Source organism: Colletes latitarsis, chromosome 13 (assembly GCF_051014445.1).
Source record: "Colletes latitarsis isolate SP2378_abdomen chromosome 13, iyColLati1, whole genome shotgun sequence".
In the NCBI taxonomy this organism is placed as follows: domain Eukaryota; kingdom Metazoa; phylum Arthropoda; class Insecta; order Hymenoptera; family Colletidae; genus Colletes; species Colletes latitarsis.
Genome location: NC_135146.1, coordinates 12906611 through 12930506, shown reverse-complemented (window position 1 = coordinate 12930506; position 23896 = coordinate 12906611). Strand labels below are relative to the sequence as shown.

At 36.7% G+C, this 23896-nt stretch overlaps 1 protein-coding gene across 2 annotated transcripts in view; it reads right to left on the bottom strand.

Moving 5' to 3' along the window:
* Positions 1 to 23896, bottom strand: part of Nachralpha6 (nicotinic acetylcholine receptor alpha6) — a 325848-nt gene that overhangs the window by 159841 nt on the left and 142111 nt on the right. The gene's annotated exons all lie outside the window — the stretch shown is intronic.

The window sequence follows — 23896 nt, the reverse complement described above, 5'->3', positions numbered from 1 at the left end:
TCAAAAATGTCCAATTGATATGTACAACAATTTTACACGCTTGCAATTCCGGAAGCTATTCGTGTTTTCTCCATAATTGTGCCCCAATTGGAAACAGCAAAGCTTCCTTTCTTAATTGTTTTTTACAACTTTTAAAATTCCACTATCTATAATATCTCTCCGCCTTACAAGTCTGACGACGCGTATTAAAAATACTAAAACTTTAGATGCGCGCAGTTCCGAAACTATTAGTACTATATCAATAAATAAACCACCATTGGCAGCGGTGAAGCTTCCTCTTTGAAATTGGTTTTTGGTTTTTGTCGATCGGACTTTCCGTTTTCGAGATATCGTAATTTATGTAAAGGGGTAATTTTTTAAAAGCTCTCTTATGGCGCTTTCCGCGTATTAAAAATACTAAAACTTTAGACGCGCGCAGTTCCGAAACTACTAGTGCTTTACTCAAAATTCCACCACCATTGGCAGCGGTGAAGCTTCCTCTTTGAAATTGGTTTTTGGTTTTTGTCGATCGGACTTTCCGTTTTCGAGATATCGTAATTTATGTAAAGGGGTAATTTTTTAAAAGCTCTCTTATGGCGCTTTCCGCGTATTAAAAATACTAAAACTTTAGACGCGTGCAGTTCCGAAACTACTAGTGCTTTATTCAAAATTCCACCACCATTGGCAGCGGTGAAGCTTCCTCTTTGAAATTGGTTTTTGGTTTTTGTCGATCGGACTTTCCGTTTTCGAGATATCGTAATTTATGTAAATGGTAATTTTTCTTAATTCGACTATCTCTGTCTTCGTCTAACGCGTCGCGTCGTACCTCTTTGTCTCGTACGTGACTCGCGTGACCGAGTGGCCGAGTGACCTAGTTACTACGAGTCACGTGCGGTCAACGACCTTGGACGTAGTAAAAAAGTTCATTCATCTCGCGGACGTAAACAAAGCGCTTCGGTCTCATCCGATCGACTTGAAACTAAAATCGCCATATCTCCGGAACTAATAAAGCTATCGACTCGTACGAGCGCTCATTTTAAAGGGCATTTAATCCTCTATCCGATGACTATACCATCTACTATAATTTATGCTTCCTTTTATGTTTATTTTAACATTTTCTTTGACTGTATGCACCCAAAAAAGTTTCAGTAATTTCTATGGATTATGCGACTGGATTATAAATTGTTTATTAAATTGAATTGATGTTTGTGTAATTACTATGCCACAGAAACAAAAACCAGGAGCTTCGGTCTCATCCGATCGACTTGAAACTAAAATCGTCATATCTCCGGAACTAATTAAGCTATCGACTCGTACGAGCGCTCATTTTAAAGGGTGTTAAATCCTCTTTCCAACCACATTTGCGTTGTCAAATATTTTCAGATACTTCAACCCGATTTTTAGCATCAACTTTCAAATCTATGTTGATTGAACATTTTTTATCCATCTGGCTGAGTACTATAAGTTATTAATAATTAAACGCTCGAACGAAGACTCTGTAATTTCCTGTCTAGGAATTTCCAATTAGCGGTAGGATTTTAATACCCTTAGTTGCGAATTTTCAAGCGAGAATGTGGAACTTTAAGTCACTTTGTGGCTGTCTTGGAACTAAAATAGGCTTGAGAATCTTGAAAGTCTCGAGGGTCTTAGGAATCTCGAAAGTGTCGAAAGCCTTGACTGTTTTAACAACGTTTAAACTTTTGGCATTCACTGTTATTGAAAATTGATAAAGTTTCGTAGTTTTAATGGCTCTAATTACCAAAGAAATTTATATTTCTTTCACCTACGAGGAATTAAAGAGCCATTTGAACACGAGCAAGAATCGTAAATGATAGCAAACTACGTTCCACCGTTTCCAAATTAGACAAAAGGGTATCGCGATTAAGATTCACGTCAGATTCCCGTGAAATTACAGGCAGAGCGTTGCTAACAGAGACGTTAGAAAGAGCCGCGGTTGGTAGTTGTGTATATTTAAATGCAGCGACTTTCGAGGAATTCGCGACCTGGTTTTATGACGGTGGTGTGGAAACTGCATAGAAAACGCGGCGTTTTATAATGTATACTTCAATTTCCGGGTCTGGATGGCGAGTCTCGGGCGTTTGCTCATTAGATTACGCGGCTGAATTGCACAAACGAGGAATTCAGAGGGTGAAAGTTCGCCTTCCGTTCCCCGAGCCAGAGACGCATCGTGTCTGCTTCAAGATTTTCAAGTTCCTTTCCCCGGCGATACGACGCGACGGCTTCCTGTGAGTCGCCCGCCATGGAAACGAGGCGTAACGAACGCTCTTTCGGCGTTTCCTCTGAAATAAAATTTCGTCCCAACGGTTCACCGAGTGGTTTCTATTTGCTGCTGGTTGAAACTGCCGTGAGGTGTCCCGCATTTTCGGAAATTAAACGATCGCCTTTTTCACCGCTAAGAAGCCATTCAGGGACCTGGACGTTCCGCGTTGCATTCGAGGGAACAGTTTCCTACAGTTTCCTTCGCCTAGGAATATTCAGCCTCTTTCATTCCTCTCAAGGTTAAAGCTACAGACGAGCTACACTCGTTTAAATAAATTGTCACATATCGTGAAAATACGTCTCACCATCAAAATGATTAAAAAGGAAGGTGGACATCGAGTAAATTTCCTACAATGTTCGCGAGTCTGCGAAGGATAAGACTATAATTATGCTTCGTCGAGCGTATGATGCAGCCTAATTCGTTGGAAGCTCTACATAGTTCATGTTTACTTCCATTCGCGTGTCAACATTAACAATCAAATATTGGTACTAACAGATGAGTATTTATCGAACCATGCAATGTAGCTTGATAATCCGCTTAATACATTGCCCCGTAAGGTTCGATAAATATTCACCTAATAACACACTGGTGGAAATTGGAAGAGATTAATCGATCTCTTATACTGAATTTATCTTGTAATGACAATTCATTCTTTATCCGACTAATCGTCGGAAGTATCGATTGGAACATGGAAGAAATATCCTTGAAGGAATTGCTGGTCGTATTGGGTCAAACATTTTACTCCGCCATCGTAACGCCTACGACAGAAATTACTGGCCGCTGTCCACATTCCCCTAACTCGTGGTGCCACATTCAACTCGAAACTTTTCCCACGAGAACCATATATTATCTAAAAAATCGTTAATTAATATATCGCGGATATACATACAATTGACTGCTTTGAAAAACGATATTTATTCAATCTAATGATTTAAAGGATGATGATATTTGTTTTCTTTCAAACTATACATTAGATACAACATTGCAAGTAACAAAGACCGCATTTTTAAAAACAAATCCAATAAGAAAACTGATCATTCTTGGTTAACCCGAAAAATATGAGCGTTAAGGGTTCAAACAGTCAAGTTTTAGTTTAATTCTTGACTACAGGTTCCGATGGGAAATTATCTACAGAAACGAGTATTTGCAGCAAGTAGAAATATGTTCTTTAATTCGTTTCTGAAGTAAAGAAAATATTTACTCGCTTCACCGGGGAGGCTATGTTTCGTATTTCTAACCTCCCTGTTATTACTTCGAGCGACTGCTAGTTTCTATAAAGTCTGTAGAATGTTTCAAGAGGGAAAGAATTTCGAAACAAAAATAAAATTCACAGCTTCTCGATATTTCTCTTCAGAACCAATACGACTTACGGGCGAAATTAAATTTTACTCTCGAAACGGCGAAACATTAAAAATAATAATGAAGAGAACATGAATTATTCAAAGTGGAGAATGCGTTGTGCGTTTAAAAAAATTCCAACGAATTTAACAGAGGCAATATACACGGTGTGTACATTTTCCAATGGATTTCTAGAATAGAGTTTGCTTCTAGGGGTAGTAAAAAGGTGTGTATATGTAAATTGGATTAGTCCGTGGAAATGGGCATCGTTCGATCTGCGATGGATTGCCGCATCCATCTTCAGATGACCACAATAGTGGACGTATGCACTTGACTGGCTCTCTCGCGTGCATTAATGCAACGCATGCCGTTGGTTAAGTCCGAGGGTGGACGGCGATCTTCCAAAACCACAGCCCTGATCCAGGCGTCATCGCGATCATACTAATCGTAGAGACTGATCGAACCGTGGACCTGATCTTTCGATGGAGATCTAATGCTACGGATTCCAGAGAACCAATAGTAGAATATTACGGGCTTTGATGTGACAATAGTGGCGATAGGTTGACAGCCAAACCGCGGTTATCCTCCATTTCTTGGTAAATTCTGCTTATGGGACTCGTAAATATTATTTATGTTGAATTGAATTGATGTAACGATATGAATATACACTCTAAATTAAAAGAAAAATTTCATTTTAATGTGTCCGTAAGCCTAGAGTTAAGAACGCACATTTCGAAGAGAGAATTTAGAAATGTTGTTTACGTGCAACGAGAGTCCCCTGCACGTATTTATTGTAATTTAAAAGGAAAAGAGGTCATAGTATTGCGAGACCTGAGATCCACCTATTGTCCTGGAATTTCTGGAAGTCAAATAATAGGTGAACTGTCCAATCCCGAGGTTCCAGTGGCGTATAGCTGTCCAAGAATTCCAAGTTACAGTGGTTTGCAGGCAATGAAACTAAAACCAAGACGCGGGAATCTTCGGAACCCTAAATTGTTTAATTTGCAGTGGACCCTGTTGCATCTTGAGACAAGTACAGCTTTCAAATAATTAATTTTATGAATTTAAACACTTTGAGCTGTCCATTTAGAAAGAAACTTTAATAAATCTGACAACGCTGACTTGTTTTCGGACAGGTTTCGCAGTGCAACTGATATTCCACCTACTCTGAATAATTCCAGAGCTGGTTTACGCTTCCGGTGGACGATAATATCGTCTGAAACTCGCGCGCGCTAATAATGTTAATATAACGAAACATCCATAAACGTTACTACTCAAATTAAATCGGTAAAAATCTCTTCGGCGCTTTCATGAACAGCTACACCTTCCAAATGAGCGAACAAAAAATTATTCGCGGGGCAAAAGCGTATCGATCCGCTAAAGGGGAGGTTCCAAAGCAAGCGCGAGTACGAAAACTTTCTACCCTCGGCGTTCGGGGGAAACAAAATCAACGAAACAAGTGTATCCACTCATATTTAAATATTAATCTTTCTTCTATGTTATTTATCGTTCATTTCTCTCTAAAACTTTACTCCAACCCCTGAGTACAAACCAGAAGAAACCTGTTTAGGATTTTAAATTAAACTTTGTCTGAATCGAGACACCTTTGCGTACATTTTGTCGTGTTAGCGTAAATGGAAAGTTTCATAATACAATATGTTTGGCTTCCGGATAGCGAATCTGGGTCGTTCTTGACACGAGAGCAGAAATTAGGTCACTCCATGCCAAATCGAACACTATTGGGAGTGTAAATTTGGATTTGCTTGAAATTTGGATATGGTATGATAACGTTGTTTAAGACGGACAGTTACGATGTTGATATCGAAAGCTGAGACGAAATTTCGAGTGTATCCTTGCGGAAACAGTCGAGTCGGTTCATGTAGCACAAATATTACCAGTTTGGAAAGAGCAATAGTTACCATATTTGGTTAGGTAACTAAAGGAAACAGCTGTTAAAGCCAGCGTAGATTTTCCGTGTTGTAACCGGGTGGAATCGACGATTAATTACGCGATTCCTCGTTGTGCCAGCGGCGGAGGCGCGCGATCAGGCGCAGCCCGTTTGAAGATGATCGAAACAGGCCTAGCGCGAGCGTCGCGACGCGTCAATAGAAATCTCGCAGGACGATTACGCGTCGAGGCGGCAGCGTACGCCGAGGCCGAGAGAAATTATTGATCTTGTTAGGGTAATTAGAATTATCGGGTTATGCGGCGAAGGAGATTGCCCCGGCGAGGGGGTGGTAACTTGTGTGCAGCTTGGCGCGGGATAGATTACGAGCCGACGGGTTTCGGGGGCGGGTCGAAACCCCTGGACGTGCAGTATGTCGCTTGAATTGTTCATTTGACGACGCCCTGCCAGCCCTGCCCTGCTCCCTGCGCGCCCCTGTGTCTCTGGATCAAACGTTTTCCTGGAAGACCTCTGTAGATCGTTAATTCGGCGGAGACAAATATTCTTACGCGACTATCGGTGCTAACGACGAACATTCTGGGCCAAAGGTCACTGGACACCTGCCTATTCTACCTAAAACTATTCTATTTTAATTAGTTTTACAAATTAACTTCGATTTTGCCTCGTAGTTTTACTGAATAATGTGAATATAGACTGAATCCAGTGGACACGCTTAATGCTCATATATTTCGGGTTAACCAAGAATGTTGGTTGGGTCAATTGCAATCATTTTTCCACATTCGAGAAAAAAAATCGAGAAGGTGGTGAAATTTTTCGACAAAATTAAAGAATTTCAAATCGTTTTGGAAAAATTATTTTCGGTTGTAGGAATCGATTAGAATCATTTTTTGCCATTACACATACCCCCAAAATCCTGTGCATTTTCAAGAAAAAAGTTCGAGAATGTGCCTAAATTTTTCGACGAAAAAGAATAGTTTCAAATCGCTCATATTTTTCGGGTTAACCAAGAATGATGAGTTTTCTTTGTTGGATTTGTTTCTAAAAATGAGGTTTTTGTTACCTGCAATGTTGTATCTAATGTATAGTTTGAAAGAAAACAAATATTGTCATCCCTTAAACTATTGGATTGAACAAATATCGTTTTGCAAAGCAGCCAGACTCGGGTATGAATGTTAAGGGGTTAATATCCACTTCTGAATCCTATGAAGTTTTCAGCTTTAACTGTCCAAATATTTTAAATGATTCGGCTCTGTTAAAAATTCGGTATTTATTTCGCCTATGTTTCCAAATATTATAACCTCGTTCGAGCGAGAGTCATTCCATACGTACAATCAGGAATGAATATAATTACTATATAAACACATTCTCTAAAATAATTTTAAAATAAACGAGAATATCAACCGTACGCGGAAGAACAAACTCGTTCGATCGTTTAAATATTGATAAAACTTAATTCCTTTTTAATTCACTTTAATTCTTTCTGGCTGTGATCGTTCAATTCGAACAACCAATTACGCTAATTGCATGAAGAATTGCGTTGAAAATTCCGATTCGCTCTTCTGGAACGAATTCAACGCACGATCAAAAGAATTTCCTGAGACTAATATTTATAATATGATATTATAAAATATTAAATATTGAATACATATATTATGAATATTAAATATACAGGGTGTTCAGCCACCCCTGGGAAATATTTTAATGGAGGATTCTAGAGGCCAAAATGAGAGGAAAATCAAGAATACCAATTTGTTGATGGAGGCTCCGTTAAAAAGTTATTAACAATTAAATTCAAAAATTTCAAATCGTTCTGAAAAAATTATTTTCGGTTACAAGAGCCGATTACAATCATTTTTGGTGAATAGACATATCCTCGAAATCCTGCGCATTTTCGAAAAAAAAATTCGAGAAGATGTAAAATTTTTCTACAAAATTAAAATATTTCAAATCGTATTGAAAAAAATATTGTTAGCTGTAGGGGTCAATTACAATCATTTTTGGTCATTACACATACCCCCGAAATCCTAGCCAGTTTCGAGAAAAAAATTCATTACTGAAAATTGCATGTCTGACCATAGCGTCGATATGTTTCACTGAAATTTCATGCGTATCTTCAAAACACTATAACTTCTGAACGAATCGATCGATTTTAATGTTTAAAAAAGCAAACTACGCGTATTTTAGTGTAGAATATGTCGAAATTGTAAAAATATTCGAAAAGTTGATTCCTGACCCCGAAAAATGAGAAAACCCCAATCAAAATGGTCCAATTTTCAAACAGCCATAACTCTTAGAATAGTGATTATATTTTAATGAAACTTTTTTTTTAAATAGAGCTTATGAGTACCTACAAAAAAGTATTAGACAACTTTTCTGTGGGTTGTCAAACAAAATTATTAAAAATTAAAGATGAAACGAGGCCTCAATTAACAAATTGGTATTATTGATTTTCGTCTTATTTTGGCCTCTAGAAGGGGTGGCCTAACACCCTGTATATATTATCTATAGTACTGAAATATTGAACGGTGCATAAAATTCAAAGTTAAATTTGTTAGAAACTCATTAATAGTTGCGAACTTGTATCGTTAAAAATTTCTTTCTTGTATTCATTTTGATGATGACTCGAATATATCCAGCTTTCCACTACTATTTTACTCTTTTTCTCGTGTAACGTTGCATTTTTATGGAAATAAATGCTCGAGCGTAACTATTAAATTTTTCAAATATCATAAATGTCAGTAAAAAGCTGCGTATTATTAAAATGTTACGCGCAGAATTCGAGTAAACTACTTTCATCTAGGTAAAGTAATTTAACGCCGGAAGAAACGATAGCGATGGCGCAATATCATTGTTGAAAATGTAAGAGGAAGGAATGGTTCTTCGAAGACCATTGGAAAATTCTTTCCTCGATTCCGACGATTCCTTGCTTTTTCAATTATTTGCTTCACATTCGAACGATCGCTTCCGTGAACAAATTTCCTTTAGAACACTCGAACAATATAAACAGTAATTTCGTTGGAAACGTTTCCATAATTTCTATAAAATTCTTTACTTATTGTTAGTAATTTTCTATGTAATTTACATATAATGCTATTCTTCCACCGAAATTAAAAATAATAATTTCCAATCGTGTACAATCACGTTCTATTAAAAATGTTTCATATTTACTAGTCTTTAAAGCATATTTCTCCTCGTAAATACTGCGAATTAATATTTCACTATTAAGTTTATACAACGTGTACTTCTTCTTCGTTAAACGCGTTATGAAGAAGGGGCTGGACAAGTTTTAATATCGGATATCGTCTCTTTTGTAGCGATAAATCGATATTCATTTGGTAATCATAATATTGTAAATTTAAACGAAATGTCCTCTGCAGAGTATCTTTTGTAGGTACTGGGGGAATGGAGTTTCATTATGATAAAGAATATTTTAATCTCAGGCTCGAGTAATTAAACTTTCCCTTAATTAGCGAGAGAACTTAGTACGGTGGGCATTTTGATTAAATCGGTAAATACGGAAAGGGTTTGATAATTATTTTCACAACTTTCAATCGCGTCTGAGTTCGAATTTATTGCATTCTTGGGACGCGTTAAGCTCAACAGGCGCACGTTTCGCGTATTTTCTTCGAATCGTAACACCTGTAACCGATGATCAACCGTAAATAGAGACAGTGCGCGATATACTTGTGGGAATTCTCCGTAGAAAATACGCGCGAACTGGAATTCTGCCGCTAATTGCGCCGGTATCAAAGCCAACGTAGCGTGAATTCTTGAGTGATACGCTGCGAACCTGCCCCGGTGTGTTGGCGCAGTGTACACACGTATTATCATTCGCTTGGAAACGGATATTCGGCAAAGGATACGCTCCTGGTGTTTCTGGCGTGAGAAATAACCAAGGATTAGGCACCCGGATCTGTCGATCGAATGGCCCATTACTCGCAATCGAGGGGAACTTGCAGGAAATGAAACATTCCTGCAGCATCTTTCCCATAGGAAAATCGCTAAAAATTAGTTCGAAACTAAACGCGTGACTGTTTGCAATATCGATTAAAATATTAATATTAACACTAGGTCCAATTCGACGCATTCAGATTCTAAACTTAACGTTATAGGACTCATAAATATTATTTATGTTGAATTGAATTGATGTAACGATATGGATGTATACTCTAATTAAAAGAAAAACTGCATTTTAATGCAACTGTCAACGTAGCGAATTTAGATTTATTCCTCGTACGAATAAATGCAATATCGTTTACAAATGTTACAGGAATTGAAATCCGTCCAATAAACGTTTAAATAATTGTGTAATATCGTATGGGTATCGAGGGTTGAAAACATTAATTAGATTTCAGTCATCGGTATAATTAAATTTTAACTAACTTTCAGACTTGCTTTATTAGTAATTCTATCGAAAGTAATGAATCATATTTACTAGTATTAATTAATATTAAGATAAACTTATATTCATTAAATTCTGTAATTAAGCTGTACCTATATCTTCTTAATTGTATAGTGGAAATATTTTCTTTCATTTTTTAACTAACTTTGAGACTTGTTTTGTTAGTAATTCTATTGAAAGTAATGAATCATATTTACTAGTATTAATTAATATCAAGGAAAATTTATATTCATTAAATTGTATAATTAAGCTGTACCTATATCTTCTTATTTCTATATTAGAAATATTTTCTTTCATTTTTTAACCCCTTAACGTTCATGCTCGAGTCTGACTGCTTTGAAAAACGATATTTGTTTAATCTAATGGTTTAAGGGATGATAATATTTGTTTTCTTTCAAACTATACGTTGGATACAACATTGTAAGTAACAAAAATTGCATTTTTAGAAACAAATCCAATAAAGAAAACTGATCATTCTTGGTTAACCCGAAAAATATGAGCGATTTGAAACTATTCTTTTTCGTCGAAAAATTTAGGCACATTCTCGAATTTTTTTCTTGAAAATGCATAGGATTTTGGGGGTATGTGTAATGACAAAAAATGATTCTAATCGATTCCTACAACCGAAAATAATTTTTCCAAAACGATTTGAAATTCTTTAATTTTGTCGAAAAATTTCACCACCTTCTCGATTTTTTTTCTCGAATGTGGATAGGATTTCGAGGGTATGTCTAATGACCAAAAATGATTGCAATTGACCCCCGCAACCGAAAATAATTTTTCCAAAACGATTTGAAATTCTTTAATTTTGTCGAAAAATTTCACCACCTTCTCGATTTTTTTTCTCGAATGTGGATAGGATTTCGAGGGTATGTCTAATGACCAAAAATGATTGCAATTGACCCCCGCAACCGATAATAATTTTTCCAAAACGATTTGAAGTTTTTTGATTTTGTCGAAAAATTTCACCACCTTCTCGATTTTTTTTCTCGAATGTGGATAGGATTTTGAGGGTACGTCTAATGACCAAAAATGATTGCAATTGACCCCCGCAATCGATAATAATTTTTCCAAAACGATTTGAAATTCTTTAATTTTGTCGAAAAATTTCACCATCTTCTCGATTTTTTTTCTCGAATGTGGATAGGATTTCGAGGGTACGTCTAATGACCAAAAATGATTGCAATTGACCCCCGCAACCGAAAATAATTTTTCCAAAACGATTTGAAATTCTTTAATTTTCTCGAAAAATTTCACCACCTTCTCGATTTTTTTTCTCGAATGTGGATAGGATTTCGAGGGTATGTCTAATGACCAAAAATGATTGCAATTGACCCCCGCAATCGAAAATAATTTTTCCAAAACGATTTGAAGTTTTTTGATTTTGTCGAAAAATTTCACCACCTTCTCGATTTTTTTTCTCGAATGTGGATAGGATTTCGAGGGTACGTCTAATGACCAAAAATGATTGCAATTGACCCCCGCAACCGATAATAATTTTTCCAGGACGATTTGAAATTTTTGAATTTAATTGTTAATAGCTTTTCAACGAAGCCTCCATCAACAAATTGATATTCTTGATTTTAGTGTTATTTTGGTCTCTAGAATCCCTCGAACACCCTGTATATTAACACGAGTGTCGCGTAAATTTGATAAATTGTACGTCATGGATAGACGATCATTCTACGTTTTCGATTTATTCGTATACGGAGAATAATCTTTCTCGAGGTTGAATCGTTCGCTGCAAGACACCGTGTACACGTCCTCTGGGAAAGTTAGATACCGGCGCAGGAGAGAAACTCTCCGAGAAGTCAGAAAGCCGAACAAACAAATTGATACCCAATACACCGTAAACTTTCCTCGAACGGAGGTTATCCTTGAGATACGAGTTGCCTGCACCTGGGGAACTTTTTACTTGAAAAATGACGAATGATGTTTACGTAACGCAAAACGAAGCGTGCAAAATGTCGCCTCTTATGTTAGACGTTCATAGTTTGTCGAGAAAGTTTTCATACTGGCGCAGATATCCTTCTAAACCATCGTCTGTTCCCGGGACTCTACTTTAAAAAACCACAATTAGAAATAACGTTTTATTTTTCTTGCTCCTTGACGGAAACTCTGTGTCCCTTTCTGCTTGTTTGCGTGCAATTTCTAAGTGGCACAATGGGAAGAGTGCTCGAGAAAGTCACGACCGAGTAGACGGATGCCTGCGATATCCGACATCCGTTCATGTCCATCTGCGTCTCACGTGCAGTGCAACATGTCCATGACGCAGTGAATTTTACAGGATGCAAGTTCGAGAGATCCTTTCCTGCGGGCCGACGCGACGTTATCCTGGCGCACGTGACGCTGATTTAATTTTTCCAAGGATGTCGTTGTACAAGAGTGCACGTCCAACACGCGCACGTGCGCTGATAGAATATATGCATCCACCTGGCGTCACACATATATTTGCATGCATCTGTGTCTACTGGGACGCAAGATCGTGTCTAGAATCAATTTCATGGCACCGAGGCATCGAACGATTTATTTCAATCATTCCGTGTAAAGATAGCTGAATTAGAGTTACGGGGAAAGGGCTTAAAAATAGCAAATACAGTGACTATTTTACGAACGAATTTTTCTTTATGTGCGTTGCTCGAACGAGATACAATGTACATCGAATTAGAAACGGAAATTGATCAAGTTAACTAAATTTTTTCCATCCCTCGTTACTGTATATCGTCAACTTTTCTCGAGCATCGACCCTCGCGACACGGAATTAACGATCTTAATTACAACATTTCGCCTCTCGCAAAATTCCATTCACAGTGCCCTTTAATTTTTTCTTAAAAACGGCGCACGCAAATATACTTAATTACAGCGCGCGTTGCTTGCTTTTTAATTGAATCCTTGTACACGTTAATCCGAGAATTACCTTTACGGAAGAAATTTATACTTCATGGCAGATTTTCCTTCAGAAACACATTTTTTAAACGAGTGTCCATACAGGGCGTTCGACCACCCCTGGGGAAAATTTTAATGGGACAAGAATCAAGAATATCAATTTTTCATCTGAGGCCTCGTTAAAAAGTCATTAACAATTAAATTCAAAAATTTTCAAATCGTTCTGGAAAAATTATGTTGTATTTATAATTCATTAAACGTTAGAAACCTTTTAATTCTACCCCTTATGCACACCCCACTGGTAAAGTCTGATAAAATACATTCTGGATAATTAGGATTTCCGATTATAACTTATTAATTCCGTGCACTAGGTAGAAACTCTGCGTTCAATTGGATTTTACTAATACGTGTACTCCAAATATGGTTTCAAAATGAATTCCCTCGAAATTGAAGCTCATTGCACAGTTTTGACATATTTTCTACGATGTATAATGGAGATTCAGTTAATCCGGTAGAACGTGCACTTTGAAAAGCACACAACGGATTTAGGAGGGTAGATTCTCCGTATTGTTGGCGTAATAGAGGGAAAATATATATTCCATTGTTATTAAAGCCTTGCTGGTACTTTAATATCATTAAATTTCCTATTTAATCGACCGGTCTCTATTATTAAATTTCTCATTTAATCCTGCGTTACCAAGATCCGCGTAACCGTTTCTTTTCACGGTTTATTAAGGACATTGGAGTCTGAAATCATCGTTTTGCATTTCATCTATCGAAATTTCCAGTCGCGGAAACGACATTTCGAAGCATCTCGACCGGGTTATGAATGCCAGTCTAACGGCCACCTGAAACTGCATTTCACTTTACTATCGCCGTATGCAAAATTCCCGCACGAGATGCAAGCGCGAGCTAACACGTGGGTGCTCGTTGAAATTCACGCGACCGTGTGCACATAGACGAGGATGCAGTCCGGGAATCCTTCTCGAGAATCTTCACGGCTCGTATCAAGGATGCGTTAGTATGCTCGAAAAGAAAGTCCTGCATTGGCCGGAGCAAAGTGCGCCTTGATGTCGAAAACGACGCGTACTTCTTTGTTTCATTTCTCCACACCCACGCGATATCAAATTGCCTTGCATCGCCACCGCGAAAAAATAGATTAAGAAGGTATTGCTGTCATTTTTTTTTTTAATGATACATAGGCTATTTTGTACTGAGACTTTGTAGATATATTTATCCATCTTATAAGCATGTACAGTATTTTTTTCATGGAAAAATATTGAAAATTGTGGGAATTATAACTTTTTATTTAATGGCTCTTTTGGAACAGGTGCTAAGCCAGTTTAAATGCGATTTTTTAAACAAGAAGCTATAACTCTCGCAATTTTCAATATTTTTTGATGAAAAAAATACCGTACATACCTATAAGACGAATAAATATATCTGCAAAATGTCAGTACAAAACAACCTACCTGTCGTTAAAAAAAAAATTGCAAAGAAAGGCCAAAGAAATGACAGACTGCCAATTTCACGGCCCCTTTTGTGATTTTTTTTTTAATGATAGATAGGCTGTTTTGTACTGAGACTTTGTAGATGTATTTATTCATCTTATAAGCACGTACAGTATTTTTTTCACGGAAAAATATTAAAAATCGTGGGAATTATAACGTCTTATTTGATGGCTCTTTTGGAAAAGGTGCTAAGCCAGTTTAAATGCGATTTTTTAAACAAGGAGCTACAACTCTCGCAATTTTTAATATTTCTTCATGAAAAAAATACTGTACATACCTATAAGACGAACAAATATATCTGCAAAATGTCACTGCAAAACAACCTACCAATCGTTAAAAAAAAAATCACAAAGAAAGGCCAAAGATATGACAGACTGTCAATTTCACGACCCCTTTTGTGATTTTTTTTTTAATGATACATAGCCTATTTTGTACTGAGACTTTGTAGATATATTTATTCGTCTTATAAGCACGTACAGTATTTTTTTCATGGAAAAATATTAAAAATTGTGGGAATTATAACTTCTCATTCAATGCCTCTTTTGGAAAAGGTGCTAAGCCAGTTTAAATGCGATTTTTTACACAAGGAGCTACAACTCTCGCAATTTTCAATATTTTTTGATGAAAAAAATACTGTACATACCTATAAGACAAACAAATATAACTGCAAAATGTCACTGCAAAATAACTTACCTGTCGTTAAAAAAAAAATTGCAAAGAAAGGCCAAAGAAATGACAGACTGCCAATTTCACGACCCCTTTTGTGATTTTTTTTTTAATGATACATAGGCTATTTTGTACTGAGACTTTGTAGATATATTTATTCGTCTTATAAGCACGTACAGTATTTTTTTCATGGAAAAATATTAAAAATTGTGGGAATTATAACTTCTCATTCAATGCCTCTTTTGGAAAAGGTGCTAAGCCAGTTTAAATGCGAATTTTTAAACAAGGAGCTACAACTCTCGCAATTTTCAATATTTCTTGATGAAAAAAATACTGTACATACCTATAAGACAAACAAATATATCTGCAAAATGTCACTGCAAAACAACTTACCTGTCGTTAAAAAAAAATTGCAAAGAAAGGCCAAAGAAATGACAGACTGCCAATTTCACGGCCCCTTTTGTGATTTTTTTTTTAATGATACATAGCCTATTTTGTACTGAGACTTTGTAGATATATTTATTCGTCTCATAAGCACGTACAGTATTTTTTTCACGGAAAAATGTTAAAAATTGTGGGAATTATAACTTTTTATTCAATGCCTCTTTTGGAAAAGATGCTAAGCCAGTTTAAATGCGATTTTTTAAACAAGAAGCTATAACTCTCGCAATTTTTAATATTTCTTCATGAAAAAAATACCGTACATACCTATAAGATAAACAAATATATCTGCAAAATGTCACTGCAAAACAACCTACCAATCGTTAAAAAAAAAATCACAAAGGCCGAAAATATATCGTGTATCGACTGCTGATTTTTCAACGTATGATTAAATCGTACGACATAGACGGTAAATTTCGTGGTTCGAACGTAAATGAAGAGATTGAATACTCGAAGAGGGTGATAATACGAAACTTCAAAGCAGGCAAAATTGCGTTACTACGTTATAGCGTCTATCTCGGACGCCTGATGACAATCTGGCACAATAGAAGATGTATGAGCCTTTATGAAACATTTTCTTGCGACGACGCAATCAACACGTTAAATTCGCCAGATATTGCGGCCTCCTCCGACCTTTCTCGCCAACAATTTCGCAGAGTACGCCAAAACGGATTAAGACAATAATTTCGTTAGAACTTTTTAACGTATTAACCGACTGGCGCTTTTTGGGAACACGAAAGTCGTACAAAACTCGAAATTATAATGCCTTGGGTCGACGGTGCTCCTAAAAGCAAAGGTGGAACACGCACCAAGTATTCAAACACGGATTTTTTAATGCACGCGCGCATGGAACTTTCTTGCTTTAAAGCGCGCTTCTTTCCCTCCGGATTATTCATTCTATTTCGAACGCTTGATGAGAAATTCTGACGTGTATTTAGGTATTCGAACAGGAATTAACATTTTATTATCAACGAATTAATGGGCTAACGGAATTTTACGAAGTTACCTTGTTTCGAAACACCTTGGTTACTCGAAATACAGTTTCTCGTCCAGTCACTCTTCGTTTTGTCAATAAACTTCCATTCGAGCCGTAGAGAAATGAACGGAGGCGTAATTGGGAAACAGCAACAGCCATTCGAAGACGGTAAGCGCCGTAAATCGTATTTCTGAGGAGCGAAGTCATGGCACTAATCAACTTTGGAATAACGAAGTAACTTCGGAATGCTGCGTCGCGAGTCGCCCGACGTGTAGAAAATGTCCATTGTTCGTTTAACGAAAAAAGAAACTCTAACACACGCGAACTAACGCTGCGAAAATATTCCGAGGAGAACGTTCCTTTATTTTCGTTTCGATTGCAGAGTACAGAACGTTCGCTTTGCTCGGCGGTACATCGACTACTGTCAACACGATTTCCCCTTCGCGGATCCTCGAGCCATCGCGACCTTTTTTCAGGTAGTCGCCTTCGTTCCTTCCTTATCTAAATTCTGGTATTCGAACTATGCTTACTCTTGTTTATTTGGGGGAATAACATTGAGAAAGGTGCTACCTTTCGTTGCTACGAAGAAACTATGCCTGTAAAATCGATACACCGTGTGGCGTATTGAAAAGCAAATTATTGGGAATTCCCAACATTTATTAACGGACCTCAGTTAGTGAATAATACAGGGTGTATTTTAATAATGGATTCTAGAGGCTAAAATGAGACGAAAATCAAGAGTATCAATTTGTTGATGGAGGCTTTGTTCAAAAGTTATTGAAGTTTAATATAACGCCTGTAATGAATTTTTTTCTCGAAAATGCGCAAGATTTCGGGGGTATGTCTATTCACCAAAAATGATTGTAATTTACCCCCACAGCTAACAATATTTTTTTCAGAACGATTTGAAAAAATTTTTTTTTCGTCGAAAAATTTCACACCTTCTCGAATTTTTTTCTAGAAAGTGGGTAGGATTTCGGGGGTATGTCTATTCACCAAAAATTATTGTAAGTGACCCCTGTAACTAAAAATAATTTTTTTAGGACGATTTGAAATTTTTTAATTTTGTCGAAAAATTTATCACCCTTCCTGAATTTTTTTCTCGGAAATGCGTAGGATTTCGGGGATATGTCTATTCACCAAAATTGATTGCAATTGACCCCTGAAACTAAGAATAATTTTTTTAGAACGATTTGAAATTTTTTAATTTCCTGGAAAAATTTCAGCAGCTACCCCTGTCGATTTTTCTTACAAATTCGTTTTCCATTTTTAATAAATTTGTTTAACGTCCCACAGAAAAGTTGTCTAATACTTTTTTGTAGGTATTTATGAGCTCTACTTCAGAAAAAAGTTTCATTAAAATATATTCGCTATTATAAGAGTTATGGCATTTTGAAAATTGTATCATTTTTTTGGGGTTTTTCTCATTTTTCGAGGCGAAGAATCAACTTTTCGAATATTTTTGCGATTTCTACATATTCTTTAGCAAAATACGCGTCGTTTGCTTTTTTGAACATTAAAATCCGTCAATTCGTTCAAGAGTTATGATGTTTTAAAGATTTCCATGAAATTTCGGGCAATTAATTCTGGCCAGAAATTATATTTTCGGTGAGGATTTTTTTTCTCGAAAGTGCGTAGGAATTCGGGGGTGTGTCTAATAACCAAAAATGATCGTAATTGACCCCTGCAATTGAAAATATTTTTTTTAGAACGATTTGAAAAATTTTTTTTTCGCCAAAAAATTTCACACATACACGAATTTTTTTCTCGAAAGTGGGTGAGATTTCGGGGGTATATGTATTCACCAAAAATGCTTATAATTGAGCCCTACAGCCAAAAATATTTTTTTTAGAACGATTTAAAATTTTTTTTTTTCATCGAAAAATTTAGGCATCGATTTTTCTTAAAAATTCGTTTTTGATTTTTAATATTTTTATTTGGCGCCTTACAGACAAATTGTCTAATACTTTTTTGTAGGCATTTATAAGCTCTAATTCAGAAAAAAGTTTCATTAAAATATATTCACTATTGTAAGAGTTATGGTAATTAGAAAATTGGACCACTTTTATGGGGTTTTTCTCAATTTTCGCAATCAAGGATCAACTTTTCCAATATTGTTAGAATTTCTACGTATTCTCCATTAAATTACGCGTTGTTTGCTTTTTTAAACATTAAAATCGTCCAATCCGTTCAGAAGTTATGATGTTTTAAAGATACGCATGAAATTTCAGTGAAACATATCTATGATATGGTCAGACATGCAATTTTCGGTAATGAATTTTTTTCTCAAAACTGAGTAGGATTTCGGGGGTATGTCTAATGACCAAAAATGATTGTAATTGACCCCTACAGTTAACAATATTTTTTCAGAACGATTTGAAATTTTTTATTTCAATCGAAAAATTTCACCCTCATTGAGAATCAAAGACATCGAAAATTGAACTGTTAACACCTACGTAAATATTGCAAATAAATTCAAGTGTTGTAAATAGTATCGAACTTTCCATTTACTAAATAAAACAGCTTCACGAACACAGTGGGAGCCCACACAAATGGAAGAATATTTTCGAATTGTACCTGCCACGTGCATCAAAGATCATCGATTATGGTCGAATGGAAAAGTGAAATGGATTCGTTCGTTGCCGGCTGGTCGATTAAGCATCGTATGAATTTTTAACGAACTCTGTGGTATATCACGTCGGTATTAACCACGGCGCACTTGGCACTGTTGTCGGTTAACCAGCAATTTATCTAGCTGAATCCACAAATGGTAGTCGGAGCTTGCCAAATAGTTGCAGCCAAGCTCTTTCACCCGTTCCCTTTGAGCTTGGTTTAGCCACGTACAAGAAGGAAAGGAAATAACAGCTTTCTCTTTCGACGGTGAATTCTGTTCGATTTCCACCTTTCGACCATTTTGTACGAGTCAGAAATGCCGATAGAAGATCTATTGTTTCGATCACAGAATAACACAATATATTCGATTAAAAATTCCGGACGAAAAGGCGAGAGAATGAATTTCTTTTACCTTGGAACTATCGCAGGAAATGATTTCACGCAATTTCAAGGGGAGACAGGGTGGCGAAACACGAATACCAAGTTCCCAAGGCAAGGCGAAGCGCAATTCGGTTAATTGGTTGAAAGGCGAAGGCGGTGTTGCCGGAAGTGAAATAGCCTATAACTCATCGTAAAAGCTCGCCGCCGGATTGCTCGGATCGGTAAAAAAAACGTTGAAAGATGCGGGGAGAACCGTAAGTGAAATTCAGTGTAGAAGACTTTAATTCGAGCCGTGACTCCGGAAGTCTCTCATTGATGCCGTGAATTTATCGCCGCGCCTCGTCGAAAAATTGATTCCCACCCGGTCCGCGGTGAATCAAAGCTTTTCCACCGGAGCTAATATTTGAAGGATTCGACTCGCTCAGTCACGAGGAACCATTATTCGCTTCTCTGTACGGGAGAAAGAAAAATTTCTCCGTTTCCAAACACTCTGTTTCCCCCGAGAAAGAAGATCGCCAAGCTTCGAATAGTTTTCGATGCGGAGGACGCGTCCTTCTGCTTGTTAGGGAATATACAGGGTGTTAGGCCACCCCTGAGACAAAATTTTAATGGCAGATATTCTGGAGACCGAAATAAGACGAAAATCAAGGATTCTAATTTGTTGATCGAGGCTTCGTTAAAAAGTTATTGACACATTTCCAGCCACAGAGTATATTTTTGGTAAAGAATTTTTTTCTCGAAAGCACGTAGGATTTAGGGGGTAGGTCTATTCACCAAAAATTATTGCAATTGACCCCCAGAATAGAAAATAATTTTTTCAGAACGATTTGAAATTTTTTAATTTTATTGAAAAATTTCACTTCGCAATTTTTTTTCTCGAAACTGGGTAGAAATTCGGGGGTATAGCTATTCACCAAACATTATTATAATTGACCCTTGAAACTGAAAATAATTTTTTCAGAACGATTTGAAATTTTTTAATTTTATCGAAAAATTACACACCTATTTGAATTTTTTTCTCTAAAGTGGATAGGGTTTCGAGGGTATGTCTAATGACCAAAAATGATTGTAATTGACCCTTGCAACTAAAAATAATTTTTTCAGAACGATTTGAAATTTTTTAATTCTATCGACAAATTTCACTTCTCGATTTTTTTTCTCGAAACTGGGTAGAAATTCGGGGGTATGTCTATTCACCAAAAATTATTATAATTGACCCTTGAAACTGAAAATAATTTTTTTAGTGCGATTTGAAAATTTTTAATTTTATCGAAAAATTTCACTTATTCTTGAATTTTTTTCTCGAAAGTGTGCAAGATTTCGAGGGTATGTATAATGACCAAAAATGATTGTAATTGACCCCTACAGTTAACAATATTTTTTTCAGAACGATTTGAAATTTTTTAATTTCATCGACAAATTTCACTTTTTCTCGATTTTTTTTCTCGGAAATGCGTAGGATTTCGGGGATATGTCTATTCACCAAAATTGATTGCAATTGACCCCTGAAACTAAGAATAATTTTTTTAGTACGATTTGAAATTTTTTAATTTCCTGGAAAAATTTCAGCAGCTACCCCTGTCAATTTTTCTTAAAATTTCGTTTTTTATTCTTAATAATTTTGTTTGACGTCCTACAGAAAAGTCGTCTAATACTTTTTTGTAGATACTCATGAGCTCTACTTCAGAAAAAAGTTTCATTGAAATATATTCACTATTATAAGAGTTATGGCTTCTTGAAAATTGTATCATTTTTTTGGGGTTTTTCTCATTTTTCGGGGCGAAGAATCAACTTTTCAAATATTTTTACAATTTCTACATATTCCCCATCAAAATACGCGTAGTTTAGCTTTTTAAGCATTAAAATCGTCCAATCCGTTCAGAAGTTATAACATTTTAAAGATCCGCATGAAATTTTCGGGCAACATTTCTGGCCATAAATTACATTTTCAATTAGGAATTTTTTTCTCGAAAATGCGTAGGAATTCGGGGGTACGTCTATTCACCAAAAATGATTGTAATTAACCCTTGCAACTAAAAATAATTTTTTTCAGTAACGATTTGAAATTTTTTAATTTTATCGAAAAATTTCACACCTTCTCGAATTTTTTTCTCGAAACTGGGTAGAAATTCGGGGGTATGTCTATTCACCAAAAACTATTCTAATTGCCCCCTGCAACCGAAAATAATTTTTTCAGAACGATTTGAAAATTTTTTTTTTCGTGGAAAAATTTCAGGGGAATAGGTCTACGACTGGTCAGACATTTTCAGTAATTAATTTTTTTCTCAAAAGTGCGTAGGATTTCGGGGGTATGTCTATCCACCAAAAATGATTCTAATTGACTCTTGCAACTAAAAATAATTTTTTCAGAACGATTTGAAATTTTTTAATTCAATTTTTGAATAACTTTTTAACGAAGGCTCGATCAACAGATTTTCGCTATTAATCATCCCATTACGCGGTAAAAGTTTATGCAAATAAAGGTTCTAACGGATCAGCATTTCACACCTAATGTTCAACGAACAGTTTCCACGTGCCAAATATTACAGTTTCTACTAAATTAATATTTGAACGCAAGTATTTTCACAACGTATACGAATTATATATTAGCAAATATGCAGCAACATTTCGACAATGATCAACATTTTCGAGAGACACGCTCGTTCCGAAATTGTCGCCGTTACGATCCGATCGTAGACTCTCAGGTAACCGCACCATTTCTATAATCTATTAATAGTATCGAGACGAGAGCAGTGTAGTGTTATCGCAAGATTGTAATTTCGCTTCGCTAATGTATTTGCCTCGTAACTGATAACAAAGTCCCTATCTATACGCCTTTATAATTACAAGACCTATATCTGATGCAAATAGTGGCGTAATTATGGCTCAAGATACAGAGTAGAATCGTTTCTCCCAGAAAGGTGACTGGAAATTGAGCTATTAATAATTTTAATATCGATGCAAGGTTATAAAAATTTTACGAGTCATACGATCAATCGTAAATGATCAATTATCGATGTTTCGATTATCAAATATCTCAAAGCACCCAGGCTAAAACGTCGGTATCAAGTTCAGTGTAAACAACCAGTAATTTAGTTTGTTGACAACGATGGCGTACGTACAGAAACGATATGCGTTCATATTCACTTCGGAAAATGTTACACGCCCATATCGAAATGCACGAGGCAAATCGATGCATATATTCTCGAGCAGCCACATTATTATGCGCGTTCGCGTAATTTTGTCGATAATACCACATTTACTTTATTCAGTGTCGTCGTTCGTATGCGCATTTTCGCGCAGATAATGTTACCTCGGCTTTCCTCTTACCAATTTTGCCATAATGCGTTCCTCTGCGAGTCCCTCGTGATTCGAACTTGAACGTGAACTAACCACGTAAGTCACTGTCTGGTCCAACGAGTTTTAAAATGGTGTACATTATAGTCAACGTGCAACAGTCTATGGTGAAGTCTGTCTCGTTAGCGGATCAGTAAGAACAGTAATTATCGGTAATTATCGAAAAACAATAGCAGGGAACGGGATGTTAGGAAGTAGCACACGCGACAATTTGTCCGTTGCACGCAATTGCGAGCAAAATGGCGTAACAATGTGAAAACACTGTGTAACCATCCGTGGGAAAGCGTCATCTGGAGCAGTCTTGCTGCGTGAAAAGATAGAATAGTTTGGGCGTTCCACTGCGCAGGACTTTGCTAGATACGGAATAAACAATTGTAGAACTTGGACAATGCAGAACCAACGAGATTTCCAGTGGCAGATTATCGGATATTCCGTTATATCGGGTGACAGTCCTGGAGGTATCTTAACACAAATTCACGCCATTTTGGACCCGTTTTGGCGTACTATAATCGCGACTGTTTAGTATCCCGCGAGTAGAGATAAGCATGCATAAACTCCTTTACGACCAGATTAGGTTCAATCTCCCGGTTTTACGCGTTAAGAGAAACGAGTTTAGGCACCGACGCTTTAATTCCTCGAAGCTGAATCTTTCCTCAAAAGTTGGCTTTTTCAGATTCTTCGACTCGCAGAGAAATCTGACGAGACTGCATTTAAATGAGAAAAGTAATTATCGCGAATATGTTGTCTCCGGCAGGAAGAGTGCGACCATATCGTCCATTGTATTATTTTCCCATCGATTAACCTCGAGCGATGAGTCTGTAATTTTTATAGTTTCCAGGCGACGACCTTCGCGAAACGACCTCGTTAACGCACAAAACGGAACGAGCTTCGAATGAATCGCGATGAATCGATACCCAAGAGGGGCGTCGACGAATCGATGCGTCGTGTTCATATGCTGCGGGCATCGGTCGCGTCACAGAGAAACTACGGAATGGGAAATCGGAACAACAACCAAGAACCGAATGATTTTCGATCGAGGCTCCGTTGCTCGGCTGGAAGCCGTCTAACGAGGGGGTTCCATGGACGAAAACGGTCCGCCAGGTTAATAGGAAGTTACATGCCGGGATTGTCAAGTACGATGTCACGGCAGGCACATCCG